This window comes from Podarcis liolepis (genome assembly GCF_965112155.1).
Source record: "Podarcis liolepis genome assembly, chromosome: 15".
In the NCBI taxonomy this organism is placed as follows: Eukaryota; Metazoa; Chordata; class Lepidosauria; order Squamata; family Lacertidae; genus Podarcis; species Podarcis liolepis.
The window spans coordinates 7,336,159-7,344,602 of record NC_139566.1 but is presented as its reverse complement, the minus strand read 5'-3'; the positions used below and the strand labels follow the sequence as shown (position 1 = coordinate 7,344,602).

General features: G+C 45.7%; 1 long non-coding RNA gene across 1 annotated transcript; it reads right to left on the bottom strand.

Annotated features, from left to right (window-relative positions):
• Positions 1 to 321: 321 nt before the first annotated feature.
• Positions 322 to 5,440, bottom strand: LOC310693909. Its single transcript, XR_014519416.1, has 2 exons — positions 5,256 to 5,440; positions 322 to 1,574 (listed from the first exon to the last, which is right to left on the bottom strand). It is a non-coding gene; the product is annotated as an uncharacterized lncRNA (long non-coding RNA).
• Positions 5,441 to 8,444: the final 3,004 nt, after the last annotated feature.

Below are 8,444 nucleotides of genomic sequence, written 5' to 3'. Positions count from 1 at the left end.
TGCCTTTAATGATGTCATCAGATGGACTTTGCAAGTATCTTTGCATGACATAAGTTATGGTTGGTCCTCCCCACGTGGTCCTCCTCCATCTTGTCTCCTTCGCTAAAATGTTGACATTTACTGTATTAATATCCAAACAGTGTTCCGTAACTTTGTGGCCCACAAAAGAAACCGGTGTGTGCACGCTTAGTGCATCTTACTTCTGAGTATGCAGGTTTAGGATTGCAGTGAATTATTGCGAAGTGTATGCCTGCTAATGTTCTTCATGGTACTCTCTGCTGGTGTTCTCCGCTTCCAACATACCTCTGATGAACCAGATGCTTTTGTTTCATAATATTATTTATTTCACCTTCCATGTACACAGCACTCTACATAGCATAAGAAGAAAGGTATCTGGCTCAAGGAATGTACAAATCTGCATTAGGTGTGCCTAATGACACAGAGGCTCAACAATACCCTCCAAAGAGGCATTGCCATTACATTTGGGTGGGCAACTCCAATGACATATAGTTCTCCCCTTTACTCACACTCGGAAAGGAAATACCTGGACGATGTAAGACTGATATTTAAATGGGAGGGGGAAATGTGCCTCTGGTACCAGCAGTTTAGGAAGCAATCTGATGGCCAACAAAGAAAGCTTTAACTGCGGGCAGACTTATGACAGGTATGGGAACCTGTGGCCCTTGAGAGGCTGATGAACTACAGTTTCCCTTGACCACTGGCAATACTGGCTGGGGTTGACTGGAGTTGTAGTTTTGCAATATCTGAATGATCCCTGGTCAGCCACCCTTGAAGTATGGTTTAGGCCAGGGAACGGGAACATAGGATCCAGCAAATAGGATGAAGTACAGCTCCAATCATCCCCAACCATTGATGATGCTCAACAGTGTCTGAAGGACCAAAGGTTCCCTTGATGCTATTTTAGGCCTACTAACTCCTCTTCCACCTCTTCCTCCACCTCCTCCCACCTCTCAACCTGCGTCTTCTGGAATGCTCTGGACATAGTCACCTGAATTGCCCCACTCCAAAAAGAAAGACTCGGGCTAAAACTGTAATTCACAGCACCTGTGATTATTATTGTTGTTGTTTTCAAACTTCTACTACATGGATATACAAAATGGATGATGGCTGCCGATCCTGAACCTTTAAGGACAGGCGCCAATAACAAGTGTGGCCCCAATGTGTGGAGCATTGCTCCAGACTCCCGTTCCTAATGCAGCCCCTACTTCCTGTCCGCAGCGCCTCCTGCCTGAAACGGGCCTATTGCAAGATGGCCGCCGGCAAGCCACACTTATGCTTCATGAAGGCAAGTGGAGAAGGTGGCAAAAATGATGGGTGGCTCAGGAGGCAGGTGGCAGTACCATGGAGGCAAGTGGCATGGATCGAAGCCACATTCTGGGATTTCACAAGGCGGGGGCTCTGGGATGAGGATCTCTAGGTCCGTCAGCTTTGTTTCAGCCACAATAGCTGGTGGTTGCAATAGGAGCGTTGTTGAGGGGAGGCTTGTGCTGCAGGAGACGTTGTAGCCACAAAGCTCCCCGGGGAAAACCATGGCTATGTGGTGGGAGGCAAATCTAAAATGAAGTGGGGAAAGACACATATCACAAATAATGAAGCAATTAACCTAAAGCAGGGGTGTTCAACTTCCAAGAGACTGCGACCTGCTCCCACTATGAATAAACTGGCAGTGATCTACCCATTGGATCGACCAGAGTTGTTGAGTTTTTTGGGGGGAGGATGACCAAAGTTGTTGAGGTTTTTTTGGGAGGGGTGATTGGGCAATCACTGGAGCTCAACCAGGAATGACCAGGGACAGCCCACAATCAACCTGTAGATCGTGATCGACCGGTTGGACAGGCCTAACCTAAAGCATTGGCCTCTAGCTATGATGGCTATGTTTCACCAACACTGTTTTGGAAGCATGCCTCTGAATACCAGTTTCTGGAAATGGCATATGTGGAGTGTTGCACCCAGGTCCTGCCCGCGTGCTTCCCATTGGTATCTGATTGGCAGTGGCTTTCCAGGGTCTATGCAGGGTTTTCTCTGGAGGTGTCCTAGGGATTGAACCTGGGACCTTCTGCATGCAAAGATGATGCTATACTCCAGGGATGTCCAACTCCCGAGAGACTGCAATCTTTTTTTAGGGAGGAGATTCAAAAATGTTGATAAAGGGGAAAGGGGGAAAGTTGCTCACCAAAAGATCGCTAAGGAAGCGATCAGCCTCACAGCGAAAACTCCGTCTTCCGTTCTAGCGATCATGCATGAATGGTGGATGGGGTGAGGGGGTGGGGCCAGTTGCTCTTTTGCCAACACAAAGGAAAGGGAGCCCGCGATCGACTGATCTACCAACACCTCCTGGGGATTGACCAGTAGATCATGATCGACCTGTTGGACATCCCTACTCTACCCCACTGAGCTATGGCCTTTCCTCAATGTCTCTTCTACACAAGAGATACTTTCAGGATTCTTATATTGGGTATGAGCAAATCAACCCCCACTCTCTTCTTTCTAGATAAAGTTGGGTGGCAATTTTAACCAGAGGCCTTCTTAATTTTGTCCATCACCAGGGAGAAGAGAACTGATCATTACTACAAACAGTTTGACTGAAAAACTGCATTCTCATTGTCATTTTCATCATCTTACTATTTTTATTATCATTACTACTATTTTACCACTACTATTACTTATTCTTATTACTACTGCTACAACTAATACCATTACTACCACTACCAATACTACTGTTACTGCTACTATTACCATCTACTATTACCAATACTATTACCATTACTACTACTATTACTATGACTATTACTCACAATCCCCAGATAGGTATAGACAAATCTATATCTTTCAGATTCTTGGAGTTTCTCATATTCTGCATATTTCTGCATCATATATACATGTCCTCACAAAAAATAATAGAATTGTAATGCAAATTTCTTCTAATATGGACATTTTCATTTGCATTTTTGCCTAATAATACTTATTTTTGAAAGATGCTATTTGTACTAATATGTGTATTTTGATCCACACAGTTCCCTAATCTACATAGTTTAGAGCACATTGGGACAGGGTTGGCAAGCTGTATTGGAAATTCAGAGGAGAACAAATTTCAAAGGATGGCTGCATTTCAGTTTGTGTATTGTCTCAGGAAGTGGGGAATAAATTGGAAACCAAACTAACATCCTCCCCACATTCCATATAGTCACAGACAGGAATTTGAAGAACCCTCATAAAAACGGAACACAGCGGGGCTATTTTTCTAGAAAAAATGGTGCGGGAACTCACCATGAACACCTCCCTTATTCTCTTTGAATGGCAATGACGTCTACCTGAGAGTTGCCAGAACCGAGTTCCAGTGAGTTCTGGCTGAAAAAAATGCCCCAGAACATGGGTAGCTACTTTATTCCAAGTTAGACCATTGGTCCACCTTTCTCAGTATTATCAACCCTGGCAGCAGTTTCTAAGGGTTTAAGATAAGGAATTTCGCCCAGTCTTACTCAGAGATATACCTTACTCAGCCTTACTCAGAGATATACCTTCAGTATACCTGAAGGTGCGTCTCCACCCCCATCATTCAGCCTGGACACTGAGGTCCAGCTCCGAAGGTCTTTTGGCGGTTCCCTCCCTGCGAGAAGTGAGGTTACAGGGAACCAGGCAGAGGGCCTTCTCAGTAGTGGCACCTGCCCTGTGGAATGCGCTCCCAGTAGATGTCAAGGAGGTAAACATCTATCTGATTTTTAAAAGAAGACATCTGAAGGCAGCCCTGTTTAGGGAAGTTTTTAATGTCTGATGTTTTATTGTGCTTTTAATTCTGTCAGGAGCCGCCCAGAATGGCTGGGGAAACCCAGCCTGATAGGTGGGATATAAATTATTATTATTATTATTATTATTATTATTGTTGTTGTTGTTGTTGTTGTTGTTGTTGTTGTTGTTGTTGTTGCCAGGGATAGAGGCTGTGACCTTCTGCATGCAGAGCAGATGTTCTACCACTGAACTATGCATATTCCACTTCACCAGTCATCTTGTTCTTTTTGTTACCTTGAAAATCCCTTGGCTGTTTCATCTACCCCCACGCCACCCTCCACCCCCACATCAATCTGGCATGCTGCTTTAAGCCTGCAACCCCCAGTTTAGCATGCATAAAAGAGAACTAAAAATATGTAACCATAAATATCCCATAACACTTAGCCGCATAGCTACTGAGAGAATATTGGGGCAGCCAGTTTCTTTCTTTCTTTTTTTAATGCGTTTATTAATTTTTCCAATAAAAACATCCAATTAACATATCAAATCAGATCCAATAAAAATAAAAAAAAACTAAAATAAAAAAGGTCCAATTGTCTTCCAAATTGTAATAATTTTGTTTTGACTTCCCATGGTCTGAAACTGGGGCAGCCAGTTTCTACACACCCATTTTATTGCATCTAAATAGCCACTTGAACTCCTTTTTTAATACAAAAAACTTTTTGTGTGTGAAAGCCAGACACCAGGCATAACAGCACAAACCACTCCTAGGTTGTAAGCATCCAATGAGACTTTTACTCTGAGTAGACTAATTGAAATTAATGAGTCTAAGGTAGTCATCCTCCTTAACTTCAATGAGACTTCTCTCAGTAAGACTCACATTGGATATACCCCCCCCAAAAAAAACCCTGCTGTGATGAAGGATTGTTTGGATGACATCTAGGTTTCCCTATGCATAGCCTTGCCTTGCTATGCTATGCTAGCCTTCATCAATGCAGGAGAGCCACCACTATGGAATTTCCCCAAGACATCTGCCCAAATGACAGACAGGTGGAAGCTATGGCTGGTGGCATTCCCATCAGCAATAGCCCATGGAACCTTCTGAAACATAGCTTTCAGAGTTAGAGGTAAGATGGCAAGGGATCTCAAAATGACCCTGCTGCCGTCGCGTGATAGCAATGGCCCTGATCCAGGCCTCTTTTCCTGTACCAGCCTGGGAACTAGCACAGCAAAGAGGCATCCCCTTTTATTTTCCACCCCCGGCTCTCATGAGCAGTGGGACTATGGCTGGATCGAAGGCTTAGCTGATCCCTCAAGCCCTGCTGCTTTTAGCCACAAGGTTAACATGACATTTGCCCTGCTACCTGCAAGTAAGCCACGCTCAATATAGTGGGTTTTTTCCTCTCAGCAAACATGCACTTTAAGCAAAAGCAAAAACTCCTACCCCACAATTGGTGTTTCATTTACTATACAGAGATCTGAGCCCCTTGCCTTTGAACAGACCTTACCTGATTCTTCACAAGGTTCAGCAGATTGGGCTGGAAAAGAGCGGAGGAGGAAGAGCTCTTATACCATCAGCTCAGGAGCCTCGCGGGTAGGAAACACCCTCTGCTCATGTGGCTCCAATTTTCCCGCATGCCTCGCGCTTCTCTGAAATTGCTATAATTGTTCCTCCTCCCTGATTACAGCAATTGAGCGTTGTCTCTCAGCACCTGGTTTTAATATAGGGCAGCAACACATTGCTGTTACACCCTTCTGCTTCCTTTTAATTGTATCAAGGGAGCACCAAACCAATGCTGATTTCAGCAATCCTTGGTTTGGAAAACTGCCTGTTCCCAGACTCTCAGGCTTCTTTTCCAACAAGTCAGAAGCAGTCGTCTTCCCGAGATGCTCCCTCACTCCCAAAAGCAACTTTTAATTTCGCTTGCCTGCCTTTGAAAGTGTCAGAACGTTTGTTTGTTTTTTGTTTGCTGAAAGCCAGCCCAGACTTAGAACGTGCACCTCACATTTCCTTCAAGTTTGTCCAGAACCCTCCGAGGCACAGTTTGTCTAAAGCTGATTAATAAACTAATGGCTGTGATTCATCTTCTCTATAGCTTGTTTCATGGTGGGGACAGGAGAAAACAGCTGTCTCGGAGACTTATCTTCAAGGATCACCAGACACTTTAAATTAATCCCTTGCAGTCACTACATCAGTGTCTTTTGAACCTGAAAGCTGTTTTCTATGATATGTAAATCAACTGCAGGGTTGTTGCTAATGATTTTGAAGGATAGCGGCAGTCTGCGCCAGTCTAATCTCCAGCACACTGCAATTCTGAGGTTATTATTGGATCTAAGGCTACAAAGTGGCTTCTTAGACTCACACTTTTTCTTAGGACCTCTTCTGTGTCAACCCCAACCACTTAGGGGTGTGTGTTTGTGTGTGGAGACATCAGACTTTATGGCAGGGTGGAACCTGTGGTCTTCTACATGTTGTAGAAGTTGGAGTTGCACCATAGTATTGACCATGCTAGCTGAGATGATGGTAGGTTGTAGTCCAACAACAGATGGAGGGCCACAGGTGTTCTCCATCACTGAACTAGACCACCACTTCCCTTTCATAGCTACTGTCAGGGATGCCTCAGGTCCCAGCTCACAAAGGACCAACGCCAGTTTCTCTTTATATACAGAAAAGTTTATTGCAGTTCATTTTCCGCTTCACAGCCGAGGCGCGCAGCCCCACGTCTGTTACGCTAGATCGCTGAAGTCCCCTCTGAGTCAGTCCCTCCCCTGCACCAGTTTAAGAGCGTCGCTCTGCTCCACCTCTTTCTTTCTCCCCTCTTCCGCAGGGTCTTCCTGCCCGCCGGGGTTTCGCCCCTCCTGGATTCCTCTGACGCCGATTCTCCAGATTGCTCCCCCTCCCTCCGGCGGGCTTTAGGACCTGGCTCCCCATCCGGGCTCTCTGTTTCCCCGCGCGCCTGCACATTTGAACTTGGCGCGTGCGCCCAGCTCCTAACTTTCCTTCTGATCGTTACATTACTCCCCTCACTGCTTCCCTCCCCTTCCGGGAGGATGGTTTGTTCTGACCTTCCCTCCATTCCTGCTGACGGAGCTGCTTCCCCTGACACACTGGAACTCCCCCCCCCCCCTCGCCACGCTCTGGTGGGGAAGCTGGTCCTGATTTCCAGCTACCGCTTTGGGATTCCCTGCTGGCCCCTTGCCCCTGATGCGTCCCCCCTGGGACTCCCCTTGTTTTGACCACAGGCGCCCCCTTCTGGGAATCCTCTGATTCACTGGAGAGGCTCATGGAATCCCTCGGATCGCTGTCATCCTCCTCGCTGTCCTCGGATTCTTCCCAATCGCTCTCCATCTCCTGCCTCCCCTGTGCCTCTGTCCCTGAACCCCTGACAGCTACTACCACCACAACTCTGTTTTCTTCTAACACAGGGACTAGGAACAAAACAAACAATTAAACGCGGAAAAGTACGCATAGCATCTCCACTCTCAATTCATAAAGTCTTTTTCACAGTTCGTTTACATTCGGCCATGGTTATTGTGTGGTTGGGGGCAAAAGAGGGGGGGGACCTATTTATATTTATATTTTTATTGGCATTGTCAGAGATTGGAGGTTCCAGAGCTTGGTTGGTTGTGTTTGGCTGGTTGCAGTATAGTTTGTATGTGTGAGGGTGGAGTGGGGTTGTCGGGTCAGATTAGCAATATTGATTCATATGCTGTTGTGGGGGGTAGGTCATTGTCTTATTATGCCATGTATGTATGGCCAACTCATGAGAAGAGAAGACTCCCTGGAAAAGACCCTGATATTGGGAAAGATTGAGGGCACAAGGAGAAGGGGATGACAGAGGACGAGGTGGTTGGACAGTGTTCTTGAAGCTACCAGCATGAGTTTGACAAAACTGTGGGAGGCCGTGGAAGACAGGAGTGCCTGACATGCTCTGGTCCATGGGGTCACGAAGAGTCGGACACAACTAAACGACTAAACAACAACAACAACAAATGTGATAAAGGGGTGCCAAACTGAGGTGAAGGCATCCTCCTTCACTTGTCCCCTTTTAGGTTAAGTTTGTTGGTTAAATTTTCTAGCAGGGCAGTTTCCCATATATTTTGGTACCTGTGTCCACTCCTGATAGGTCCTTCCAGTGTCTAGTTAGGATATTCCTAGCTGCTGAGAGTAAGTGACTTATGAGTTCCTTGTCGTGTGTTATTGTCCTGGAAAACAGGATATGCCTTATTGCACTAGGGTTCAACTAGTTTCTCTGTATTAAGTGTAGGAAGCTGCCGTGTAGTCAAACCCTCAATCCATCTAACTCAGTATCATCAGCACCAGTAGCCTTCAACTGGTGAGTCAGGACCCACCAGTGGGTCACAGCATGATCCAAGGACGGTCACAATAGGAGCACTGCCACCATGAAAATATATGGTAAAAGATTAAAAAATAGATCCCAAATGTACGTTTGGATTAAAAGCAAGTTTTGGAAGGGTTGAAGATGTCTGCTTTATTGAACCAGTTTGTCAAAGAAGCACCTGCCAAGTTCTTCCAACATCTTGTTATCATGAGCTAGACTGCTGACAAAAAACAACAACAACTTATTAAGGGTTTGAGCTGTAAGTCAGTGGGGCTTTCTGTTGGCTAATGCCAGCAGGAACCTGTTCATGACCTGAGACTTCTGTCCATGCACACATTCGGGGACTGGAAGGGG